At 30.4% G+C, this 10,000-nt stretch overlaps 1 protein-coding gene across 1 annotated transcript in view; it reads left to right on the top strand.

Annotated features, from left to right (window-relative positions):
- LOC145268245 (nucleoredoxin-like) overlaps nt 1–10,000 on the top strand; it is a 628,842-nt gene that overhangs the window by 586,056 nt on the left and 32,786 nt on the right. The window lies entirely within an intron of this gene.

The raw sequence follows: 10,000 nt of genomic DNA, 5'->3' as shown, positions 1-10,000 counted from the left end.
AGAGTGATCTCCAAACAATGCATGACCAGTGGTAGCAGGACAAATCAGCTGAAGTCTAACACTATGCTGACACTCACAATACTAAAAAAAATTTTCAGCTCACTGAAAACTGTTTTCAGCTCCTCTATCGCTGGAAATGTCCCACTACTATCATCAGATGACACTTATCAGGAACCAGAAGGGACTCAGCAGGCGCTGACAGGAACACTTCAGCACTCTGCTAAACAGACCCTCATCAGTTGACTCACACGCCCTGAATCAGATTCCCCAACAGCCGATATAGGATTTGCTCACTATCCCCACCCCCTGCCTTACATTGAGGAGATCAAAAAGGCGATTCACCAGACAATCTTCAGCAGAGTATCAGAAATGGATGGCATCCCTGCTGAGATCTACAAGGCAGTTGGCCCCAACACCCTTGGGACCTTCCACAATGTCTGAGAGGAGGAGATAATGCCAAACGACTTTTGTGATGCCCTGATCGTCTCCCTCTATTAGAACAAGCTCTTCGGCTTGACAATCAGTCTTGGAAAGGTCTGCAGCATTTTCCCACTCCCCTCCCCCTACCATCTCCATTCACGACACACCACTTGCCAATGTGGAGCATTTTAAATATCTGGGGAGCACCATATCCTGTGATGGCGCTTTGGACAGAGAAATTAACACTAGAATTAGCAAGTCAAGCACTGAGCAGACTCTGCAATCAAGTGCTCAACAAACACAACATCTGTCTATCTACAAAACTGAAGGTGTACAATGCCATGGTTCTTCCCTCCCTCCTCTATGGTTGCAAGACATGAACACTGTCTCGCAGGCATATCAAGTAACTTGAGATTTTCCACATGCGAACTCTTCGCTCCATCCTAAGAATTAGATGGCAGGACAGGACCGCATCATCAATCTGGTGGTCCTTGACCATGCAAAGTTCACCAGCATAGAGGCCGCCATCATCAAGGCCCAACTTCGATGGGTTGGATACGTGATTCGAATGGAAGAGTGTCAGATGTTGAAACACCTGATATATGGGGAGCTCTAAGCTGGCAAACAAAACCAAGGTCGACCAAGACTGCAGAATAAGGACATGGTCAAAGCCAATTTGCATTGGTGCTACAACAAACTGAAAGATCTGGAGTGGGAAAACAGACTAAAATGGCGAGGCTCAGTTCATAAAGCTGCTTTGAAGCTTACTTTGAAGATGCTCAATGCCAGAAACTCACTGCTGCCAGAGAGAGGCATCGCAGAGCAGCTTCAGTAGCGATCACAACAACTGACTTCCGATGTCCCCACTGTTCAAGACTTTGTGCCGCTAGGCTGGGGCTGCAGAGCCACCTCCATATTCATAGATGAGATGCAAAATGAAAAAGTCATCATCGGATATGATGGACAACCAATATAATATATAAAATTATGTTATCATTAGTAATAGTAGTATTAGTAGTAGCATAGTAGTAGTATTTGTTCATTTGTTTTAATTAATTTATTTTTTACCAGGAGTTCTCACACGTGTTGTTATCAATGATTACTCACTGGTTGTAATTGGTGGTGTTCCCTGGAGTCTGGGCGACAACAAGTATCCCCAGCTTTCCAGTATTCTCCACCTCTTTTGGTAAGATTTGCAAATGAATTTGTGTTATCGTAAGAACTGCTATCCACTGAATATAAGCCATCGACAATGGATTTACTTCATACTAAATCAAGGTAGTGATAAATTTCTTTTATAGTTATAAATATCTGATAGGTTTACTTTATATTATTTAGATGAATGCTGTGGTATATCTACTTTATATGAATTCAATCGTGAAAATTAGATTTTATTTAAAATGACAATCATAGAAGTTTTACTTTATAAAAATCAGAGTACGTAAATTAGTAGTTTATAGGAATAACAATCGTGAAACTTTTACTTAGAATTACAATAGCGAACGTTTTACTTAATAGGAATGAAGACAGTGGTAGATTTCTTCAAAATAAGTACTTTATAGAATGCAAGGCAATGATAGATTTACTTTATAGAAAATCAAAACTGAGATCGATCAAGTTACTTTATTCCAATCAGGAATGTGTTAGTTCGCAGACTTTTTGGTTACGTAAGTTTGAGGAGAATATTTTTTCTGAATGCAAAAGCTATACGTTAAAGAAAACAACCTAGACCTCTGTCTTGGTGTTGCCATGGAAAATTGAGGAAGTCAAGAATCGCGACCCCCAGAAATAAATGGACTGGAAAATACGGAAATAAATTTTTTTTTTTTTGTCAAAATTCTAAGCTTTTAACCAACGATTAAAAAAAAAGAATGTGAAAATTTATTTGATTGCTTGCCAGTCGTATCTTACTCCAGAGGCAGAAGAGTAACTTTGCTTGTAATTTGTACTCCTGATGTCTTCTTCAGATATCGAGTCTGTTATTGCAGACATCGATGATCATGGTTCTCCAGTCCCCTCTACATTCGGTCTTTTTAATGAGATCTATAGTCATGTTTCCAGTGACCCTGTTGAGAATGTCAGTGAACTTTGTTCGTTGTCTTTCTCTGCTCTGTTTTCCGGTCATTTTTCCTAACATCAAGCTGTTTTCCAAGCTGTCTACTTGCTTTAAGTGGCCGAAAAACTTTAACTATCTAGCATGGACAGTATTGAGTAGTAATTTGCTGTACCCTGCTTTACGTATGGCTCCCTCTACATTCGGTCTTTCTAATGAGATCTATAGTCATGTTTCCAGTGACCCTGTTGAGACTGTCAGTGAACTTTGTTCGTTGTCTTTCTCTGCTCTGTTTTCCGGTCATTTTTCCTAACATCAAGCTGTTTTCCAAGCTGTCTACTTGCTTTAAGTGGCCGAAAAACTTTAACTCTCTAGCATGGACAGTATTGAGTAGTAATTTGCTGCTTTACGTAGTACTCCTTTGTTTGTCTTCCTTTCTTGTAATGAGATTCATAGAATTCTCCTTAAAAACCATATCTCCGGTGCTTCTAAACGACTTTCAGCCGTGTTTCCAGTGACCCTGTTGAGACTGTCAGTGAACTTTGTTTGTTGTTTTCCTCTTCTCTTTTTTGACCCTAATGTTGCATCCTTCCAGAATCATGTGTTCAGGAAGTTATGATTGCCACTGGTCATGTGATTAGAACCCTCTTTCCAGTATCAATGAACAAACCACAGAGACACAGTCAAACACAAAGATATTCAAGTGAAATTAAACATTTATAAAAGCAGAAACTTTATACAAGAACAGTCTACAGTGATCAAGCAATTAAAGTATCACGATCTCGCATGCAGGCCAAATGACTGACTTATTCATTTCAGCAGATAGTATTCAATTGTTCAGAAACTTTATTTTTAAAGAGGCAGAAACGTAAAACATTATATGTATAATAATGAAATGAAAATAGCCATTGAATTAAAATGCAATAAGAACAAATTGTGAATGAATGAGATGTTCTTTTGTAAAACAATATGCAAATTATTTAGCCTGAGTGTGTCGATGTTCAGTTTATCAGAAAGCTGTAGTTCAGGTATTTTTGTAGAATAAGGTACTCTTCCGTTAGGGTTCTTGCTCTTTGATCCTACTACCACATCTTCCTGCCAGAGATAAATAAGGCAGAAGTTCGTTAAACTTACTCAGTTCATTTCTAATTTATTGCGTTCATACAAACACCTGCTCCTCTCTGTGCTCCAATTTTGCCACCATATTAACTTAAGAACTCTCATCCATTCTTTCAATATTTCCATATCAATGCTGTTCATGCTGTACATATCTTCATATATTGTCCAGATTTAATCTGCATGTAATTTCAAATTTATTTAATCTACAAAGTTGTATGCTCTCCTTCCATCAGCCATGACCGGATAGAAGTCCTAAGTGCTATGAAAAGGGAGAGACCCCAGTAACTAAGAAAGCAAAACTAGATAAGTTTGAAAATGATATTTGGAAAAGGTTAGAATCGAACCCAGTAGAAAAGTGTAAAAAGATAATAGATATTTAATCCTAGGAATGCAGTGTTCATTCTTTTAGAAATAACTCGATATTAAATATGTCAGTTAAAAGAATGGACAATATTAGTTTAGAAATAATGATTAACAAATAGGTTAAAAACGAGACAATTCAATTTATAATTTCTTTGTTTACCAGGGGCGTGTAGATGCATGTGCAAAGCGCATGTGTAATTTGAAACATGAGGGAGTCACATTGGTTGCTCACACTTCTGACGTCATCAAGAAAGGAGATTCTCAATATACAATGTTCGGAGTTAGTTAGTTTGGAGTTGGAGTTGGAGTTAGAAAGAGAGAGAGAGAGAGAGAGAGAGAGAGAGAGAGACGACTCAGTGAGAGCTGAGGCGCCTGGGAGGTGAAGGGTGGGGGACCATGTAACCATACAAGCTTGAATTACTGAGTCATCACTCAGCCGGCTGGATGAATAAAGGATCACCATCATATTGTAAACTGTCGTTATTCCACCAACTGAAAAGGTGAATGTGTTTTGTCCATCATCTTGAAAGGACTGTCTGTCCTGTTCCAATCATCATTAAGTAATGAGTCTCCCCTCTGATGCAAAAAAGAACCATCATCATCATCATCATCATCATCATCATCATCATCATCATCATCATCATCGTGATGCACTCAGTGTTGGATCATATCTCTCAGCTCTGTATAAATAATATGAAGTCCCCAGGAATTGTCACGGTCGTCGTTGACAGGATATAAATATCATTATCATTTTCTGCATTATGTGTATCTGATATGAACCCCCGACAACGTAACATAAGTAATTCACAATCGTATTTTGAGTGCCGACTACACTGAGAATTGAACCTTCAACTTTCAGAAACATGGTACTCAGAACTGAATTTTACTGAAATGTACTTTATTCCTTATGCCACAGGTTCTTGTGGACAATGATAGTATGAATTTTGGAAGCTTTAAATTCCATGCATATTCCTAAGTTGAACATAAAGATTCCCGAGTCCGACAAAATACACCTAAATAAGGTTGAAGGTTTCTATCGATCAAAACGTTTTGAAAATAACACTCAAAAAAAAAACAGAGGTCCGAATAATCAAACCAATCAAAATTATCAATCAAATAATCGAACCAATAAAAATTATCAATTAAATAATCGAACCAATAAAAATTATCAATCAAATAATCAAACCAATAAAAATTATCAATCAAATAATCGAACCAATACAAATTATCAATCAAATAATCGAACCAATACAAATTATCAATCAAATAATCGAACCAATAAAAATTATCAATCAAATAATCGAACCAATAAAAATTATCAATCAAATAATCCAACCAATCCAAATTATCAATCAAATAATCCAACCAATCCAAATTATCAATCAAATAATCAAACCAATAAAAATTATCAATCAAATAATCGAATCAATACAAATTATCAATCAAATGATCAAACCAATACAAATTATCAATCAAATAATCCAACCAATCCAAATTATCAATCAAATAATCGAATCAATACAAATTATCAATCAAATAATCCAACCAATCCAAATTATCAATCAAATAATCGAACCAATAAAAATTATCAATCAAATAATCGAACCAATAAAAATTATCACTCGAATAATCGAACCAATAAAAATTATCAATCAAATAATCGAACCAATACAAATTATCAATCAAATAATCAAACCAATACAAATTATCAATCAAATAATCCAACCAATCCAAATTATCAATCAAATAATCGAACCAATACAAATTATCAATCAAATAATCCAACCAATCAAAATTATCAATCAAATAATCGAACCAATACAAATTATCAATCAAATAATCGAACCAATACAAATTATCAATCAAATAATCAAACCAATACAAATTATCAATCAAATAATCAAACCAATACAAATTATCAATCAAATAATCAAACCAATACAAATTATCAATCAAATAATCGAACCAATACAAATTATCAATCAAATAATCAAACCAATACAAATTATCAATCAAATAATCCAACCAATACAAATTATCAATCAAATAATCAAACCAATACAAATTATCAATCAACTAATCAAACCTATACAAATTATCAATCAACTAATCAAACCAAAGTTGAACATAAAGATTCCCGAGTCCGACAAAACACACCTAAATATGGTTGAAGGTTTCTATCGATCCAAACGTTTTGAAAATAACACTCAAAAGAAGAACAGAGGTCCGAATAATCAAACCAATCAAAATTATCAATCAAATAATCGAACCAATACAAATTATCAATCAAATAATCAAACCAATCAAAATTATCAATCAAATAATCGAACCAATACAAATTATCAATCAAATATTCAAACCAATACAAATTATCAAGCAACTAATCATATCAATACAAATTATCAATCAAATATTCGAACCAATACAAATTATACAACAACTAATCATACCAATACAAATTATCAATCAAATATTCGAACCAATACAAATTATCAATCAAATATTCGAACCAATACAAATTATCAATCAAATATTCGAACCAATACAAATTATCAATCAAATATTCGAATCAATACAAATTATCAATCATATAATCAAACCAATACAAATTATACAACAACTAATCATACCAATACAAATTATCAATCAAATATTCGAACCAATACAAATTATCAATCATATAATCAAACCAATACAAATTATACAACAACTAATCATACCAATACAAATTATCAATCAAATAATCGAACCAATACAAATTATCAATCAAATAATCAAACCAATCAAAATTATCAATCAAATAATCAAACCAATACAAATTATCAATCAAATAATCGATCCAATACAAATTATCAATCAAATAATCAAACCAATCAAAATTATCAATCAAATAATCGAACCAATACAAATTATCAATCAAATAATCAAACCAATACAAATTATCAATCAAATAATCAAACCAATACAAATTATCAATCAAATAATCAAACCAATACAAATTATCAATCAAATAATCAAACCAATACAAATTATCAATCAAATAATCCAACCAATACAAATTATCAATCAAATAATCAAACCAATACAAATTATCAATCAAATAATCGAACCAATACAAATTATCAATCAAATAATCAAACCAATACAAATTATCAATCAAATAATCAAACCAATCAAAATTATCAATCATATAATCATACCAATACAAATTATCAATCAAATAATCAAACCAATTACAAATTATCAATCAAATAATCAAACCAATACAAATTATCAATCAAATAATCAAACCAATACAAATTATCAATCTAATAATCAAACCAATACAAATTATCAATCAAATAATCGAACCAATACAAATTATCAATCAAATAATCGAACCAATACAAATTATCAATCAAATAATCAATCCAATACAAATTATCAATCAAATAATCAAACACATACAAATTATCAATCAAATAATCGAACCAATACAAATTATCAATCAAATATTCGAACCAATACAAATTATCAATCAAATATTCGAACCAATACAAATTATCAATCAAATATTCGAACCAATACAAATTATCAATCAAATATTCAAACCAATACAAATTATACAACAACTAATCATACCAATACAAATTATCAATCAAATAGTCGAACCAATACAAATTATCAATCATATAATCAAACCAATACAAATTATACAACAACTAATCATACTAATACAAATTATCAATCAAATATTCGAACCAATACAAATTATCAATCATATAATCGAACCAATACAAATTATACAACAACTAATCATACCAATACAAATTATCAATCAAATATTCGAACCAATACAAATTATCAATCATATAATCAAACCAATACAAATTATACAACAACTAATCATACCAATACAAATTATCAATCAAATATTCGAACCAATACAAATTATCAATCGTATAATCGAACCAATACAAATTATACAACAACTAATCATACCAATACAAATTATCAATCAAATATTCGAACCAATACAAATTATCAATCATATAATCAAACCAATACAAATTATCAATCAAATAATCAAACCAATACAAATTATCAATCATATAATCGAACCAATACAAATTATCAATCAAATATTCGAACCAATACAAATTATCAATCATATAATTGAACCAATACAAATTATCAATCAAATAATCGAACCAATACAAATTATCAATCAAAAAATCGAACCAATACAAATTATCAATCAAATAATCCAACCAATACAAATTATCAATCAAATAATCAAACCAATCAAAATTATCAATCAAATAATCGAACCAATCAAAATTATCAATCAAATAATCAAACCAATACAAATTATCAATCAAATAATCAAACCAATCAAAATTATCAATCAAATATTCGAACCAATACAAATTATCAATCATATAATTGAACCAATACAAATTATCAATCATATAATTGAACCAATACAAATTATCAAGCAACTAATCATACCAATACAAATTATCAATCAAATATTCGAACCAATAAAAATTATCAATCAAACAATCGAACCAATACAAATTATCAATCAAATAATCAAACCAATCAAAATTATCAATCAAATAATCAAACCAATACAAATTATCAATCAAATAATCGAACCAATACAAATTATCAATCAAATAATCAAACCAATCAAAATTATCAATCAAATAATCGAACCAATACAAATTATCAATCAAATAATCAAACCAATACAAATTATCAATCAAATAATCAAACCAATACAAATTATCAATCAAATAATCAAACCAATACAAATTATCAATCAAATAATCAAACCAATACAAATTATCAATCAAATAATCCAACCAATACAAATTATCAATCAAATAATCAAACCAATACAAATTATCAATCAAATAATCAAACCAATACAAATTATCAATCAAATAATCAAACCAATCAAAATTATCAATCAAATAATCGAACCAATACAAATTATCAATCAAATAATCAAACCAATACAAATTATCAATCAAATAATCAAACCAATCAAAATTATCAATCAAATAATCGAATCAATACAAATTATCAATCAAATAATCGAACCAATACAAATTATCAATCAAATAATCAAACCAATACAAATTATCAATCAAATAATCAAACCAATACAAATTATCAATCAAATAATCAAACCAATACAAATTATCAATCAAATAATCGAACCAATACAAATTATCAATCATATAATTGAACCAATACAAATTATCAATCAAATAATCAATCCAATACAAATTATCAATCAAATAATCAAACACATACAAATTATCAATCAAATAATCGAACCAATACAAATTATCAATCAAATAATCGAACCAATACAAATTATCAATCAAATAATCGAACCAATACAAATTATCAATCAAATAATCAAACCAATAGAAATTATCAATCAAATATTCGAACCAATACAAATTATCAATCAAATAATCGAACCGATACAAATTATCAATCAAATAATCAAACCAATACAAATTATCAATCAAATAATCGAACCAATACAAATTATCAATCAAATAATCAAACCAATACAAATTATCAATCAAATAATCGAACCGATACAAATTATCAATCAAATAATCGAACCAATACAAATTATCAATCAAATAATCATACTAATACAAATTATCAATCAAATAATCGAACCAATACAAATTATCAATCAAATAATCAAACCAATACAAATTATCAATCAAATAATCGAACCGATACAAATTATCAATCAAATAATCAAACCAATACAAATTATCAATCAAATAATCAAACCAATCAAAATTATCAATCAAATAATCGAACCAATACAAATTATCAATCAAATAATCAAACCAATACAAATTATCAATCAAATAATCGAACCAATACAAATTATCAATCAAATAATCAAACCAATACAAATTATCAATCAAATAATCAAACCAATACAAATTATCAATCAAATAATCAAACCAATACAAATTATCAATCAAATAATCGAACCGATACAAATTATCAATCAAATAA

The sequence above is a fragment of the Euprymna scolopes genome, chromosome 43, assembly GCF_053919585.1.
Source record: "Euprymna scolopes isolate OS-2025 chromosome 43, ASM5391958v1, whole genome shotgun sequence".
Taxonomy (NCBI): Eukaryota; Metazoa; Mollusca; class Cephalopoda; order Sepiida; family Sepiolidae; genus Euprymna; species Euprymna scolopes.
The sequence above is the reverse complement of the archived record's forward strand: the minus strand, read 5'-3'. Positions and strand labels throughout refer to the sequence as shown.